Here is a 16,807-nt window from a genome sequence, read left to right as displayed (position 1 = left end):
TGTCAGCGTCGCCACTGTAAGCCTGCGAGAACCTGACATATTTTTCTACCTTATTTTTTGGTTACAAGAAGTCAAATTGTCTTCTCTCGCACTCTTACCTGAAGCGTAAAGACTGAATTTGTGAAATCCGTGTGCATGTAACAGTGCCCTGAAGAAGCACACACATACACAAGGCAAAAAAAAAAAAAATCACAGCACAAGTGATCAAAGTTTTGCCTTAAAGCTCCCGAACAAGAGGATAATGTGTCCTGGCAGTGGTAGGGGCGACACGGAGGGGGGAGAGAGACACTCAAACTACCATCTGCACGAATTACGTAACGGCTCTCCTGAAATCTGAAAGTCTTCTCTGAAGCACTTTTTGATTCCTCTTACCTCAGCTCACTGAATCTCTTGGCTCATACCCTCAAGCCCCCTCTGCTCCCTCACGGCCCTGTCTCGCTTTTGATTTCCCCCCTCTCTTCCTCACAAGGAGAGGACACAGGCCAGACTTCTGCTCCTCACTCGCACCATAATCCTCACGCTTTCACTCCCCTCTGTCTGTCTCTCCACGTCAGTCTTATCACCTGTCAGCACTAGAGGGAGCTATTGTTAGCCATAAAGGACAGGCATACAGTGTAGGAGTCAACAGGTTAGCATAGAGGAGGATGAGTCAAGGTGCTTCAGAGCTCGCACACAATCTGAAAATAAACTTTGAAACTGTAGATTCTGCCTTCGCTTGCTGATGTGAGCTCTCTTGGTGCCCAGAGCCTGGTGAGTGTTTTTTTTTTATTTTTTATTTTTTATTGTGTGTGAGAAGGAGAATAAAGGGGGAAAAAAAACTGCCTACACAGTCGTGTGAAGACAAAGGTGGAGAGGCTGGAACTCATCTCAGACTACACACTGTCACCTCAGCGATAGCAGCCTTTGAGGAGGGAAAATCGAAAACCGAAGCCCGATGTGAGTGACAGCCGCGGTGTGCTCCACAGAGATGCAGAGAGGATTACCTCATTTATCCAACGCGCAAACACAAAGACGCGGCAAAATTGTAGACGACTCTCTAAACTGTTTGGAGCTGTCTGCCTTTTTCTTGCCGAGGCCTGATTGTTATCCCCAGAGATGACGCCGGCTGGCAGAAGGAGCTGGAGAGTCCAAAATAAAAACAGCTTAAATGGTGCAATATGAAGTAATAGCCTGTTCTGCTCCCTGTCAAGGGAGCTCTCAAGAAACTCAGCTCCCATTTCTTTTTTTTTTCTTCTTATTCTTTCACAGCTGTACTCTCATGTGCTGGAACTGCACAGATGAACACCCCCAAAGCTGCTCTATCTGCGCCTCTCCTGTTCTGACAATGTAACCCATATGCACGTGTCTTTCATGTGAGCGTGCGTCTACATGTGTATGTGCCGCCACCGCTCCCTTTAATCATATGTGTGGTCGCTGCAGATCTCCCCTGACAAGGGGGGGGGGATAGACAAAAAAATGGAGAGGATGATCATAGAGTCGGATTTCATTAGAGCAGCCCTGTGAAGCAGGTATTGATTCAGCCGTCACAATGAAATCAATCTCGCTTTTGTGTTTGGTTGTTGTTTTTTTAAGAATAATATTGCGCTGGTAGGCACATGAATAAAACAGTGAATCCTAACCGACTCTTGATTGAGCCTACTTTCCCCCTCGCCCATTCTCCACAGACAGCTCCATTTAACAGACAGCGAAGACGTTTCCATCTCTCCGACAAACAAGAAATAGATTTTTTTTCGTTCAGGGACTTGATTCAACATACTTTCGCGGCGCTGATAAAAATGAACAAACACACCGCTGGCGCTGACTTTATAGGACTGCAGGGGCTTCTTCCAGGAGACTGCCGCCTTCCTGTGGTGGGAGCCTCGCAGCGACTCTTGGTCGTTATCATAACTGTCATCATCCATAGCAGAGCCATTCAGAAATCCTCTTTAATAAATCATCAGGAGTTTATATCAAAGAACTTCCGGCGACAGCAACATGTGCCGAATGTGAATAACTGATGACATATACAACTAATCCCGTGCATCTGTTTGGCTTGCAGACGACGCGCTGGCGAGGGCAATCTGAGTTGAAAGTAGCATGGTGTCTGAGATGTCAGCTCGAGCGGGGAATTTTTAATTCAGCACAACTGTGATCCCCGACCGAAGCTGTTGGCGTGAACTTTTCCCGGGCGAGAAAATGGGAAAACAACAGTAAAGCCGGTCCAACGCTGTCTGTGTACAGTCTGGCGTTATCTGATTTTGGTACTGACAGAGCTGCCGCGGAGAAGAGGCCCTCTTAGCTGAGGGAAATGTCAGCCGCATCCAAAAACATCCATTCGCCGGTATCTCCGGAGCGGGGCAACAAATATAGCTCCTCGGCTATCAGGCAACTCTATCAGCAGAGGCCACGCAAGCCGCTAATCAGCCAATATATCAGCCCGTGGCACTGAAGGCTTTACTCACACACCCGGTGCCCGTCAGGGTCTCAAATCCACAAAATGTTTTCCTGGAGGGCAGAGAGGCGAGAAATGTCATGGTCAGTCCGACTCAATGGAATCAATGAAATGAGACCAAGAAAGAGATTTCTGCCACAGTTTGGCTGTTAGCTACGTGGAAAAACCGGAGTATGACCAATGTTTGCATCTTCTTCCATCTCCATCTCCATCGCCATCTTTGTTGGCATAGCTTTCATCTAATGTCACTCACTAAATGTCTGCTTTACCGCGTATATTTCTTATAACCAGATTGCCTTCTTTTCGCAGTTATAACTTACTAGTTTCTTCCATCATGTACAGCTACATCACTGTGAAACTTAACAGATAAATATTCTTTTTTCCATTATATTCATATTCAGCCTTCACACTGTCATGGTAACACCATAAATACAATGGGAGCCACCTGAAATCAAAAATGAATGAGGACTTTCAGTTGCCTTTGCTGCTTTAAGCCACTCAGTCCCCTCCCTGTGTGGATTACTGGTGTTTGCTTGTGTACCCAAACAATCCCAGCAAATACAGGAGGAAAGACGAGATCATATCAGACAGATCCATCAAACAGAGACAATCTGATAGTATTTGCTGTTTCCCTTAGTTTAGTTCTGCACATTTAACTAGCTATGCAGTGCCACCAGGACGCCATCGTCCCCACCGGAGGGAGATAATTGTGTGTTCACAGGCACAAATGCTTCAGCTCAGTGTGTGCATCTGACGATTCTTCTGTGCAATATATTCACGCCATAACGCCAGCTTTGATGGCTGGCAACGCCTGTGACTGAGCATATCTATGCGCGCGAGCTGATGTCTTCATTAGCAGTGGTTTGGTTGCTGTCACAGCCCCTCCTCTCCCTCAGTCACCAGCAACGACGCTCTGCTGCGCCCATCAGCTCCCATCAGCCTCTCTCTGCGTGTGAGGCGCTCCCCCAACTGCTGTCGCACTAACTCATGTTGCTAATTAGCTGACAAACACTGCACAGTCCGACCAAGGGCCTGGTGCACTTACAGCGCTCGTGTTTGCGTACAGCTGCAACTTACACACACAGATATCTTTGTGATGCACGTGCAGGGCCGTGAGAGGTTCACTTAAAGGTGCACTATGTAGTTTGGGGTAAGAATAGAAAGATTATTATCATCTGCTATTTTTCCGGACTGACTAAACTGGGTGAATAAACGAACCCTTACAGGACAACAACTTCATGCTGTTAGACTTTGTCTATGTGTGGCGGACCCTGCCACCTTTCCAGCTTCTAACAGAGTTCGTGGGACCTGAGAAAAGCTTGTTTATTTCTAAGTTTGTATTTCTACCTCGTTAATATTATAAATAATAAAATTCCGAGCTTAAATCTCTCCTCCAAAACTACACTTATACTAGCTATACTATTACTGTACTTGTAAATAGAAACATCCCCCCTTATCTTCCTCTCTTTTCACAGCACACAGGTAGCGATGTAGCATTCTGATGTATATCTGTGTGTGCACTCGCTTCAACAAGAGGATGTGGTGACCATCCTCCCATTGTATGTCACCATGTGGCTGCCATGGCAACCAGCTGCTTGAGAGTGTTAACTAAAAGTAAGGAGAAAAAAAGAAAAAAAACTTTTCGTAATTGTAAATGACCCCAGTTATGACTGACATTAATCTCTATTATATTAAATTTATGCTCCTTATTAGTGACATTTTTCCGTCCCGCTGGTCAAATCAGGTAAGTGGGAGGAGGAATATGCGGCTAAATGACTTTAAGTCAACATCCGTCAGTGTCTCTTTCTCTCTAGCTCATGCAGCCTCTCTCTTTCTGAGCAGCTGGCTGATGTGACACTGAGGCGGGCAGGCCTGTCACACATCATCAGGGTCTTACGGTGTGACACAGCAGACCTCGAGGGCACAGAAATGGTCTGGTCCAAGTCTACCTGTGGGTGTATCACTTTTTTTTTTATTCCTGCTCCAGAGCACAGACAGGCTCCGAGTCATGATGGAGGTAATGAGAAGTCCCATGATACTTTTATGCGACATTTTCTTTTATTCATCATCTGTCAGTCTCTGCCTAATTAAATACAGTACAGCCATCTCAGGAGCTGCTCTCTCGTTTTTAGTTTTTTTTTAGTTTTTTTTTTTAGTTCATTTATGATGTGCAGCCTTGAATTAGAAAATCACTTGGCAGGAACGTCCACAGGGTGCCTATTCGGTGTTCTTTTGCAGCATTTGAATTTCATGCTGCTAATGTAGTGCTGATGACTTGACTATTAAATAGATACATATATATATATATATATATATATATATATATATATATATATATATATATATATATATATATATATATATATATATATAATGTGAATACTGTTGTAAATCGGTTCTTTACTCTTAGTATCTTGCTTTTTAGTCAAAGGGAAAATCCACACTGATTCAAATAGGGCAGAAAATTGCAGGTTCAGAGACTCATCAGAATCACAAAATCACTTTAAGCCCCTGGCCACAATGCAATCACCAAAATAAAAGCCTGTGATTTTCTGTTTTGTAACTTTAAACAGCACTTTGATTGATTGACAGCGTTAGAAAGCTTTTCAGCCGCAGCTCTCTACCGATGAACTCATAAATTGTGGTTCTTTAGACGACCAAACTTTTTCAGGAGAGACTGATTTTTTTTCTCCCCCCGGACTTGTTTTCATGACCCAGTAAACTCAATACACAAACTGACCTTTAAAGGGGCACTATGTGACTTTGGATAACAAATTCAAAAATCAGAATCTTAATATATTGATAATATTAATGAGGTAATAATACAAAACATTAATTTGTTTCCTTATCTGAATAATTAATCTTCCAATTAAAATTGTCTTCGCCAAAACTACATAATGCACCTTTAAAGGACAACACAATTTCAGCTTGTTTATTCAGTTTGGGTGAAAATATAAATGTGTTTTACTACCTCATTAATATTGTAAATATTCATATTCAGAGTTTTTATTGTCTCTTCTCCAAAACCACAGTGTCCCTTCTAACAATAATAATTATAATAAAGGTGCCGGTATTTTCTACACTTTCAATAATCTGTTTACAGCAGAGACAGCCAGATCTGCTGCTGACACAGCTAACATGAAAGTAAAACCCATGGCAAACCTCAAACAGGAGACCAGTGTGTAGCCCGCTGGCACGTTTGTCACGCTCAGACTCACATTTCTCTGTGAAAGTGCGGTAGCTTATGCGAGTTTAGACCCCACTTTTTACGGTCACTTAACACCAGATGCTGTCCTTTTAATGAACCATACAGTAGTTTGTGAGCTGAGCGAGGGAAGCAATACAATTAGAAAGCTTTATCACATCATAATGTCAGCATTAGGCCCTTATAACCTGTACCGGTAGTCTGAAAACAAGCCGAAGCTGAGGGCTGAGATACAGGTTTACAGTAAGAGAACGTACAAGTCTTTCATCCTGAGAGTCTCTCTGCCACAGCAGGCCAATTATTCTTCATGATGCAGTGTGCAGTAATTGGTATTTCTGTTGGTAAGCAGCTACTTTATCCTGGAGCTGAGCCCCACGCTGTGCTGGAGACTGTCTGATATCAGAGCCGCAGAGAAGACATGACTGAACCTGTTCGTATCGCTCAGAATAACACCTCAGAGGACCAACAAACTTTACCAACAAAATTCAGCTAGATATTTTTGTTCGGAGAGATTTGGTTTGTCCTAAAAAAAAATTGCTCCCCTTCAATCTCGATTCTGATGAAGCAACAGTTCCTACCCAAAGGAATATCGGCGACTAGATATCCTGCCTGTAAATACTCAATAAGATGACCCTTTGCACAGCTAAAGGGGAAGTTCACAAATTAGCATTTTTTGTAAAATGCTCTGTGTCATCAAAATTGGTGGTTGGGTTTACGCAATTGGCAAGAGGGTGGTTGCCCCTTTGATGTGGTAATAAGCTGTTTTGATTTCTGTGTGTCAAGCATGTTTTAATGGTGAGAGGCATTCCCAACAGCTACTACTTCAAAATCAATTAAATCGCTTTTGCTAACAGCCCTGCCTGCTTCACAGAGAGAGCAAAACTAATTCTCCCCCCTCCTGCTCTCACACATATGCTCAACAGTCCGCTGGAGAATACGGACCAAGAGGAGTGAAGATACGGTGTCCTGAGGGATGGTGGGTGAGTCCCGGGTTCAGATTATCTTTAGCGCCTGTGTGCTGCTCACAGCATGCTTACAGTGAAGCTTGCGTGCGTGGGACACGGGCCAACTGGGCCAATACAGTGCCCCTTTTTATAATTATTTTTGCAGATGTTTGGATTTCTCTAATTCATGAGTGTATTTGCAATGTTGGGAGATGATGGCAAGTACAGGAGAGTTTGTTTTTGCCACAGCGGTGAATCTACAGTTTTCTGCTCAGACAAAAAGCTAAAAAAAACGGAAAAGTGAAGTGATTATGAATATAAATCCGCTCGTGACCGTTGTGAATCGCCCTGTTGCTAATCCTCATCAGCCGTGCGCTCCAAGCCAAAATGTGTTGACCCGAACCTGAATGCAGTTCTTTCCACGAAAACTATAAGTAGTAAGTATGGCAGAATGTGAACTCCAACCTCAAAAAAAATGAAACTCCTGGCCGCTAAACTTCAAACATGATTCCAGTGTTTCTCGTCTTCTAAACCCAAAAATCTCACCGATTAGCTCACTCTGCTCACCTGGAAAACGCTGCTCTTCTAAATGCCTCACCCTGATCACTGATTGGTCTCACTCACCTCCTACCTGTTTAAACTCAAGTATGAGAGAGGCCTCAGGTGAAAAAAAATGGAGCAGCACAGAGAAAAGAGAGAGGGATGAGGAGTTTGGGGGAGGAGGAAGCTGATCCATTATTGCTAATGATGTTTGTGCAGCTTTGGTTCAGACTCAAACAATGCTGCAGAATCAAAGTGGGTGTGTTAGCTTTGCTAGCTAAATTGCATCTTATCTATTCTAATACAATTATTACATCACTGCAACATTTATTCACAGTGTTCTATTACTACACTGCACTTATTTTCAATGCAGCAGCAGTCTTTATACCATATATATCAAAACATTTAACTTATTTTGGGACAAAAAAACCCCTAAATGTTTATAAAGGGAAACACTTTCTGCACAGTTTTATATGTCTGAACATGTGGTATAGCCTCATGAAGATACAAGCATGGTAAGTTTTAGAGGTGTTATTGATCACATTCAGCCACTAAATGGAGCTAATGGTGCAGATATCTGCCCTCTCAAGTGGTTGTCAGATTGTTGAACTAGCTAATGTTGCTAATGCTAGCTACCTAATGGTAACATTGCTAACGCTAGTTAACAGTTGCTAACGCCAGCTCATCAACATCGGAGCAGTGATGTTACAGTATTCTGGGCGCGTACTGTCGAGCTCAGCCATTTTTATTATGTTAATTACATTTTTTTTCCCCTCACAAACTGTTCACTACCAAGACTTTTCAATGCTACATACAGATACCACAACAGTGTTATATACTGGCTGACAAACCTTGTTATATGCTGGAACCAACTGTCAAAATTCTCACACAGAGAAGAACTAAATAATTATTTTTGACCCAGCAAAATCTTTAAAATGATTCATTCCCAGTCATGATCAGTGGTCAAGGGCAAGATATACTTTTATTCTGCTCCCTTTCTACAAGCTCTGCAGATGTATTCTGTTTTTTCAAAATGATTTGTCTGCGTAAAAGTGGCCTTTCAATTTTTCACACCGGTGATTGCTGACCTGTAAGTGATATTTATGTGAGAGCTTTGTGTATTGTTCCGGTGAAAAGAATCAGTTTGGAAAGAATCAGAGAGAACACAGCGTGTCATTTCACAAGCGATATGTCGAGTTTTCTCCAAATGGCTTATTGTTCTCATCTTCGGTGTTTGGAATTTTGAGTGACTGAACTTTACTTCCAGAAAACTTGTTTGAATAATAGAGAAAAAACTGTAGGCCAAAACTGTACGGCCTGTAGTCATGTGGGACCCGGAATAACACACGCTTGGACATTAAACACTCGCTAACCAATACCACCTTATTTTGACATTGTTGACTCCAAATATCCCGTTGATTTGAAATGATAATATCTCTTTCGCTTCTGAGAGTCTCATTACTGTGAACCAACTGTGATTATTTTTCTTCAACAGCTTTCGGTGCTAAAGGTCAAACCCCCAAAAATCAATACAGACCCACAAGAATTATTTCTGGCTTCATGCTGTTCGTTGAGAATGTCAGGACTTGCCGAATGCTGTATGTTATGATGGGATTGAGGGTCCCCGATTGCACAAGGGCCTCAAGGACGGAGAGCTCGGATTCTTTGAGGTGTGTCAAAGTTTGTTTGGGCAGGATCGGGTTTTGTGCGTCAACACACGTGAGCCGAGCGTGCGTGCGCAACGGTCTGCAAGTCCACACATGTTGGGTGAATGTGTACATTTTGCAGCTACAGATCAGTGTTTTTTTTTTCTTTTTCCAGCAAGACCAGCAGCAAAGATATAGCACTGTGCACCCCTTTTTATGGATGTTGAAGGACATGAAAAGCACATATAAGCGCTGCTGATGAATGCTGGTGCGATGAAAAAGAAGGAAAAGCAGGCTCAAAGGCATGCCGGAGAAAGTGTTTTGCATGGGGAGTGCTAGCATGGGATAGTGTTTGCATCAGAGGCGGTGTTTTTCCTGGCAGGTGTATGTGTGTTCTAAACTCTGTGTGTGCGTGTGTTTCTCTTTGTGTGTGTCTGCGGAGATGAATATGCAAGTGTGTTTGTTTAGGAGAGTGAAGTGCATGACTCAGCCCGAGGTAGGCAGGCAGGCAGCTCAGGTTTCTTCTGTTTGGCATGCAGTGCAGATAAGATCGGACTGAACTGTTCGTTTAAGAAGCCCTGGTTTTTACCTCTAGGAAAAAAAAACAAAACTCTGAAATCTTTATCGGTTGACTCCCATCTTAATGGTTTCAGTGCACAGATTGCCTGGATCTCATTTAAAACAGAGTATCGTCTTCTTGTGTAAACTTTATTCTTACCTGTTTAAACAAGGAGGCAGAGAGATTTAGATGGGATTTGGCGGTGACGTTGCCATAGCTCCCATAAGCGTCTATAATGACGGGCCCTTATCTGAGTCACTGTCTGTCCACCAAATTTGTTGTGTGACTTACTGTGTGTCTTCGTCATCAGTACCTCAATGTGACCTTAAACAGGTTTGAATACTTGTGTCCTGGAAACCGTGACACCCTCAGCAACGCCGTCTCAGATTTCACCCCTCAGTGGTGATGTCACGTAGTTTTTCTCCGTGCTGCCGCAGAGATAAAATCCGAATACGAGTTCACGGCCTCGCAATTTGTTGTAATTTTTCAGATTTCAGAGGTTTAAGAACATGCTCAAGGACACGTAAGTAATTGTGTTTCCCATTTCAATTTGCGGATGAATCCCCTCGAGATACTCCACTTTGTGTTCAACAGGGTTGTCAGGTGCAAGCACACGAGAGGTGGCAGATGTGAAAGGAAATGAATCCGTAAGAGGTAGTGTGATGCTCAGGTTTCAGGAGCGCGCGGCCCGCGAGCGTCCCGTGCAGCCATCCCCTCTCTCACATCCTGTTCCCTGTCACTCTTCAGCCGTTCTATACAATGAAGCCACACGAAAGGCAGAAAAATAAATAAAGAAGTAGTTGTTGTGGTTCTTGTCCGACCTGTGCCCCCTGTGCTGCATGTCATCCTCTCTCATTCGGTTTCCTGTCACTCTTCAGCTGTGCTATCCAATAAAGCCAGAAAAAGAAAAGGCAAACACACGCACAGAAAGAGTGGTGCAACTATTTTGGTCGTACCTGCTCCCAAAAATATTTTCATGATTCATGCAGGTGTACCTGAAATTTAGCAGTTTAAATATGTATCAGCTAAACATTTAAGGTTCTCTGCATTTTTTTGTAGTGTGTGCTGTGATTTTAATGACACAAATCATCAACATACTCAGATAAACTATAACACACTCATAAGGGGTTATAGTAATCCCAAACCACCGGCACTACATCGCTGTGGCAAGTGTCAGAATACTTTAACACTCTCAGATGCGATATCTTCACTGTGTCTACCTATAAACTAAAGATGGAGGTGAATACAGTCAAGATCTCTCTCCGTCCCTTGCTCCAGCCACATTCCCACTCAAACGCACCGCCATTCTCTTCCTGTTCGCCACCTTGGACTCTCCCTGCTTTCACAATCACCCGGCTGCACCACCCATCTAGTCATCTGTTCACACATCTCTAATCAGCGCTGTGATTGCCTGACTCTCAGAGCCACTGCTCAGTAGTGAGCTATGGATGTTTAGTTGCTTTTTTTTACCTTTTGTACATTAGTTGTTGCCTCATGTTTCCAGTCTTAAAGGAGACTTTTTATGCTTTTTTTGTTTTTACTTCCCTTCAGTGTTTTAGGTTCCGTGAATGTAAAAGATCTTAAAAGCTGAAAAGGCCAAACTCTGCGCCAACAGAAGCTCCTCTCTCCCACAGAAAACCCCGCCCCTGAAACGCCTCGTCAGTGGTCGCCCCTTTAATTCTGTGACTTTGTGACATCACCCTACATCAGCAAGTCACACATTTGGATATTTTAGGCCTAGCAGCTAGTTTGGCAGGTAGGATTTGATAAAGCACAGCTGCTCTGTTGCTGTCAGTGATGCTGGGTCAGGCATTTGTGAGCTGACCAATCGGAGGAGACTGGGTATTCAGGAGGCGTGGCCTTAAAGAGACAGGAGCTAAAACAGAGTGTTTCAGCCAGACGGGGGATACAGTGCTGCAGCACTGGGTTATATGAGATGTTTTTTTGAGCACTACAGCATGTAAACATGTAGTAGTAACCTGAAATAAAATTATGAGCTGAAAATTAGCATTTTATGTCTTCTCAGGGTGAGGGGTGATGTCAGTCTTTTTAACAAACTGTAAGAAAGTGTATGGCCACTGCAAAGACAATTACATCTTTAAATACAATGCTTAATTTCCAGACTCTGATTGTGATGGACTGGAGGTGTCCAGGGTGTTTCTGTGCCTCGCACGCCATTGAACAGTATGTCAGGATAGACTGCATCCTCCTCTTAACACTGACAAGCATCAGCAGGGAAATAATACTCACCTGTAAGCATTCATTTCACAGTTGCAAATTATCTGCGAGTTTGTTTTGAGTAATTGCTACTTAATGGCCCTGTGGCCAAATGAAATCCGTCCTTTCTGAGTTTTTTCCACTTTCACACAAAAACACCACATCTGACGCAAAGTAATGTCAACCTGCTCTGACCCATCTACCAGCTACACTTGAGTTAATACATCACCGCCAACTCAGAGCAGTATACTGACTCATATTTGACAAACAAAGCAGTAGACCTTCGATTGATTAATACCGGCTATTCAACAGCAACATCGGGCACAACTCAAGTGGTTTTTAAGGCACGCGATGCAATTTTAGGAAAGGAAATTTTATCAGAAGAGAAAGAACTTCATTGACCAATTTTTCCTTTATGCCTAAACAAACTAAACATAGAAAACTCTCTTTGTTTTCATGACTGAATAAACTGAATAAACAAACTGACCTTAAAGGACAACACAGTTTCAAACTGTTTCACTTTGTTAATATTTGGCAGACCCTGCCACTTTTCCAGCTTCAAACAGTGTTCTGAAGACCTTATTTTCCTCTGAGAACAACTTGTTTATTCAGTTATGGAAAAAGTTTTCATAGCAAATTCTTTCTCCAAAACTACATAGTGCCCCTCTAAATGTTTTTCCCCTTCATTTTACTGACCAATTGCCTTCAGTTTTCATGTGAATTAGTTTCTTTTGATCATAGTACACAGATGCAGCCTATAATAATGTCAAATTGAGCGGGACATATAATGGTTTAAAGGACTAGATGTTGACACCAAAATCTATTTGAGGTTTAAGTAATCCAATAATAAAAGCATACGGTAATCATGTAATTATTGCTTAATGCCTGTCATACAAAGTGAAACAGTGTCATCCCTGTGTTCAACTTTGTTCAGGAACAGGGTTGTGAACCCAGTTTGGAATTATACATGTTGTGTTGGTCTGAAGGGGGAAGGGTAGGGTGAACCTGAGATCATCTGGTGGCAGAAACCCCTTCAGATGCTACAATTACTGCTGCAACTACCCTGTAATTCTCTAGACCTCACTGCCGCCTCAGTTAAATGAACTTGTACTGGAGCCAACCAACCACAATAATGTGATATTCATCAGTTTAATGCTTGAATTAACGAAATTATGAAGAGAAACACACAATGTAAAAGATTATTGTGAATTGTAAAAGAAAACAGCAGCACTCAGCGTGATCCAGGCTCACTATTGAAATTACTAAAATCTCACATGCAGTGCCCCTCTTTTGTTCCCAGCCTGGATAATGCTGTGATTCAGTAATCTGGTGGTGTATTAACCGGGCCTCCAGAAGCCTTTTTTTTTTTTTTTTTTGCCCACATACATCCTCTTGCAGCCATGAGTCATGTCAGGTTTTGTAAAGGAGTGTGTGGTGAGAAGGACTTACCTTGTTCTGCATGCACAAAGCAAAAGCTCCAGTAAGTGTGACCATGGAAAGAACAAATTGTGTTTTTTTTTTTTTTTTCTTTTTTTCCCTGCCTGGAGAAGACAGATAGCATCTGCTTTGTAGTTGTTACCCAACAGCATAAAGGACAAGCCTGTACCTGCGAGGGATGATGATGAAATGCGCGTGTTGTGTAATGCGGTTGGTGTTTTGGGGCGTAAAGGCAGAACAATCTCCACAGCGTGTCTAGGCTCACCTTGCCATCATGAGCTATTCCCTGAGAGTACAGTGTGTGTGTGTGTGTGTGTGTGTGTGTGTGTGTGTGTGTGTGTGTGTGTGTGTGTGTGTGTGTGCGTGCGTGTGTCACTTGTGTCCAGTACGCCACAAATGAATAATGTATGACATTCAGCTGTGTTTGCACGTTGGGCAACACCCACATAATCAGGATGAGAGAGGAAGACAGACAGACGGAGTGAAGGGGGGAGAGATGAATGCGAAAACAAACACATGAAGATTATTTTTAATGAAGATCCCAGAAAATTAGTTCTGCTGCTTGCAACAAAAGAACAAGTGGACACAGATGTCCTTCTTAATGACACAGGAGGATTTCATCCACACTGCTGCCAGAGAGCAGGCATAATTGAATCTTGACTCGCTCTTGCTATGTGGCCTGATGGCTCTACTGCTGACGACGTGTGTAGGCCTCTATTAAAGGAGACCTATTATGCTTTCTAGTTGTTTTCCCTCCTTTCCCTTAAGTGTTTTATATAGGCCGGTGTAAAGGAGCTTGAACGTTAAAGGCCATACTGTGACTACAATATTACAGTATGAGAAAACCAATGCGTTTTTTGAGCGTTAAGGCATGTAGACCTATTCTAGTAGTAACCCAAAATAAAATTCTGACGCTGAAAATGAGCGCGATATGTCTCCTTTAACTCTTGCAGTGTAATAATACCTACAGCAAGCCTACCCAGACTACTCAGCCTACTCAGATGTTAAGGTATTTGCTCACGTCAATCAACGGGCTTTAATTGTCACATTCAGCGACAGTAATCATTTTCCATTGACTGGGATATTTCTTGCAACCACCTGTCAGCTAATGATTATGAAAATTACATGTGACGTTGGTTCCTGCTGCAGCATCAGCCCTGCTGTCATTTAAAAACAAAGGAGACATAATAAACACATATTAACCAACCAACAGCTGTATAAGAAAAAAAGAGTGGATGCTTTCGCTCATGTAGTAATTGCTGCAGCACCTGTGTTTGCTATGCGTTCGCGAAGCCCTGCGCGCATGCCTACATGCGTGTAAACACACATCTACGGCAACGTTTTTATAAGAATACAGTGCAAACACGTGCGTGAGCATACAAAGACCAACGTTTAGACTCATACACAAGCACCGGTACATATAATTATGAAGCAATCATGGCAATTAGAGCTTTCAAGTGGAATGAAAAACAAAAAAGACAGGAAGTCTGAGTAGCGCTTCTGTACAGTAGTAGTGACAAAGAAAGGGAGAGAGAAAAGCTATCAGAGGTGAGGGACGGAAAAGGAGACAGAGACAGATAGAAGGGGGGGAAAATGGTAGTCTGACAGTCATTTCATATTAATACTCTACATTAAGAACCCCAATGATTAATTATTAATCTGCTGGAAAATGTAGCGATTTGTGCTCCCGGCAGGCTAAAGTAATGTAAAATACAACCCTGTGACTGTGGCTGTGAATGCACACAGCACAAGTTTGATGTGCAGCGCTGTTAGTTTTGATAACTGAGCTTTTAAAACAAAACAGCTTGTGCAAGACACTCTGTTTATAACATAAAGGCAGGAATTACATATTTGACTGCGCCAGGCTCAGCTGTAGATAATCAAAGGTTATCTGACAATGCAGAGTGTAATCTCCCGAGCCGATGTGAAGTCTGGCGTGAGAAATTGGACTGTATTACTTCGACTGTGTTGTGACTCAGCGCACATTAAATCCTAGATAGAAGAGTGGCACTCTTGAATCTGGTTGGTCCCAGCTGGAGAGCTCAGGCCTTCTGCCTGCTGCCAGTCAGTCTGCTTAATGTCAAAACCCACAGTATATACAATATGTCTGGTCGCTTCGTGCGACAACACACTCTACACGTAGTCCTGTTACATAGGCTGTGTGAAATCAGAGTGTGACAACCTGTCACTAGTGTATGGATAAGAATGTTTGATTGTGAATGTCGATTTACCCCCACCATGTTTTTGCCCATATCTGTTAGTTGGTTAGTTGGTTGGTTGGTTTGTTGGTGGGTTGGATGGATGGATGGATGGATGGATGGATGCATGGATGGATGGATGGATGGATGGATGGATGGTGGGTTTTTTGGATGAATGGTGGGTTGGTTTGCTGGTTGGTTGGTCATCAGGATTACACAAAAACTACCAAGCAGAAACTTGACACCATTAACTTTGGGTATGGATCAGGATAAAGGGACAGATCCAGGATTCATTTTTTCACTTTCATGGTTGACAATTCTTTGATTGCCTGGAAATTATTCATGGACCTTGATAAACAAAATCAGGCATATTTAGGTGGCTGGGTATCAGTAGCTGTGTTTACATGAAGCCTCATATTCAGATTGTAATTGTTTTAAAAGCCCAGACAGAGTGAAAATGCTCCATATACACACCTCAATCAGAATAAACAGACTAAAACCAAAGTAAGTTTCTGGTTGCAGGGGGTAATTTAAACCTTTTCATAAAGCAATCAAAATAAAAAATTGTCCCATTTGGATGATGTAATTTTCTGTCTGCTTTCTTTCTCGGTGGCTACTAAGGTGAACTGGTCGACTGCAGAGAACACATGCAAAAGAGGTGAAATATCCGAGGATGACACAACATTACTCCTGTGCATGTCACACAGCTGTTAGGATTATATCAGCTGTTACATGCAAACACCAGACCCCATAAATCTCATCCTATGTAAACAGCTGACTCGAAAGTGAGTGCAATTTCATGCGGATTCAAATAAAAATCCAGATGTGATGGATTTGAATATGTTTTATTTGATATTGGAGTAGTCTCGATTGAATTAAAGGGGACTGCTTGGCTTTGGTGGAGGTCCGCCTTTCTAATTGTCTTATGGATTTGTGGTTCGACGCGATAGCTGTTCTTTCTATAAGCAAATGTCCAAATCCTTTATCTCATAACCCCTCATGTATAATTCAGGTGAGCCACACATTGCAACATTACTTTCTCTTTTCTCTGTTTATCTTTCCCCGCCTGGATTATTTCCCCATCCCACCCACTCCTCTCAGGGAAGTCTTGAAGAATAAATACGGCCAGAAGTTGGTTCAATAGGTTTTTTTTTTTTTTCTACTCTTTGTGACTTTTTGAACAGAGCGCTTTTGTTTACTTATTTATAATTATCTCTTTGTTTCAGATCATTTATACAACGGGGCTCGCTGATCATCAGTGCACCACGGCTTACAGACATGGCCTCACATGTGATCGCTTGTTTGCGTGGTGTGTTTTTTCACATGTGTGCTTTTTTTTTGTCTCACTGAAGAACACCCGTCTGTTATTTGAAGTGACGCCTGCATCTGCGGGTGCACGTTTGCACTGATAAATGCATCTTATCTTGCACGTGCACGCTTTTTATTTGTGCGCGTGAACTGCCTCCCCACACTCCTCCTGTGTCAAGCTGACACAGAGGCATGATGTGCATGTGAGACTGGAGAAGAAGAAAAAAATGCACAGAGAAATCCAATAAATCATTCATATACTTTTGGGATGTACTATGAAAATGTGTGTATGATGAAATAAAATGAGCAAATGTCTCTCCTT

This window comes from Acanthopagrus latus, chromosome 9 (genome assembly GCF_904848185.1).
Source record: "Acanthopagrus latus isolate v.2019 chromosome 9, fAcaLat1.1, whole genome shotgun sequence".
NCBI classification, from domain to species: domain Eukaryota; kingdom Metazoa; phylum Chordata; class Actinopteri; order Spariformes; family Sparidae; genus Acanthopagrus; species Acanthopagrus latus.
This window is presented reverse-complemented; position numbering follows the sequence as displayed.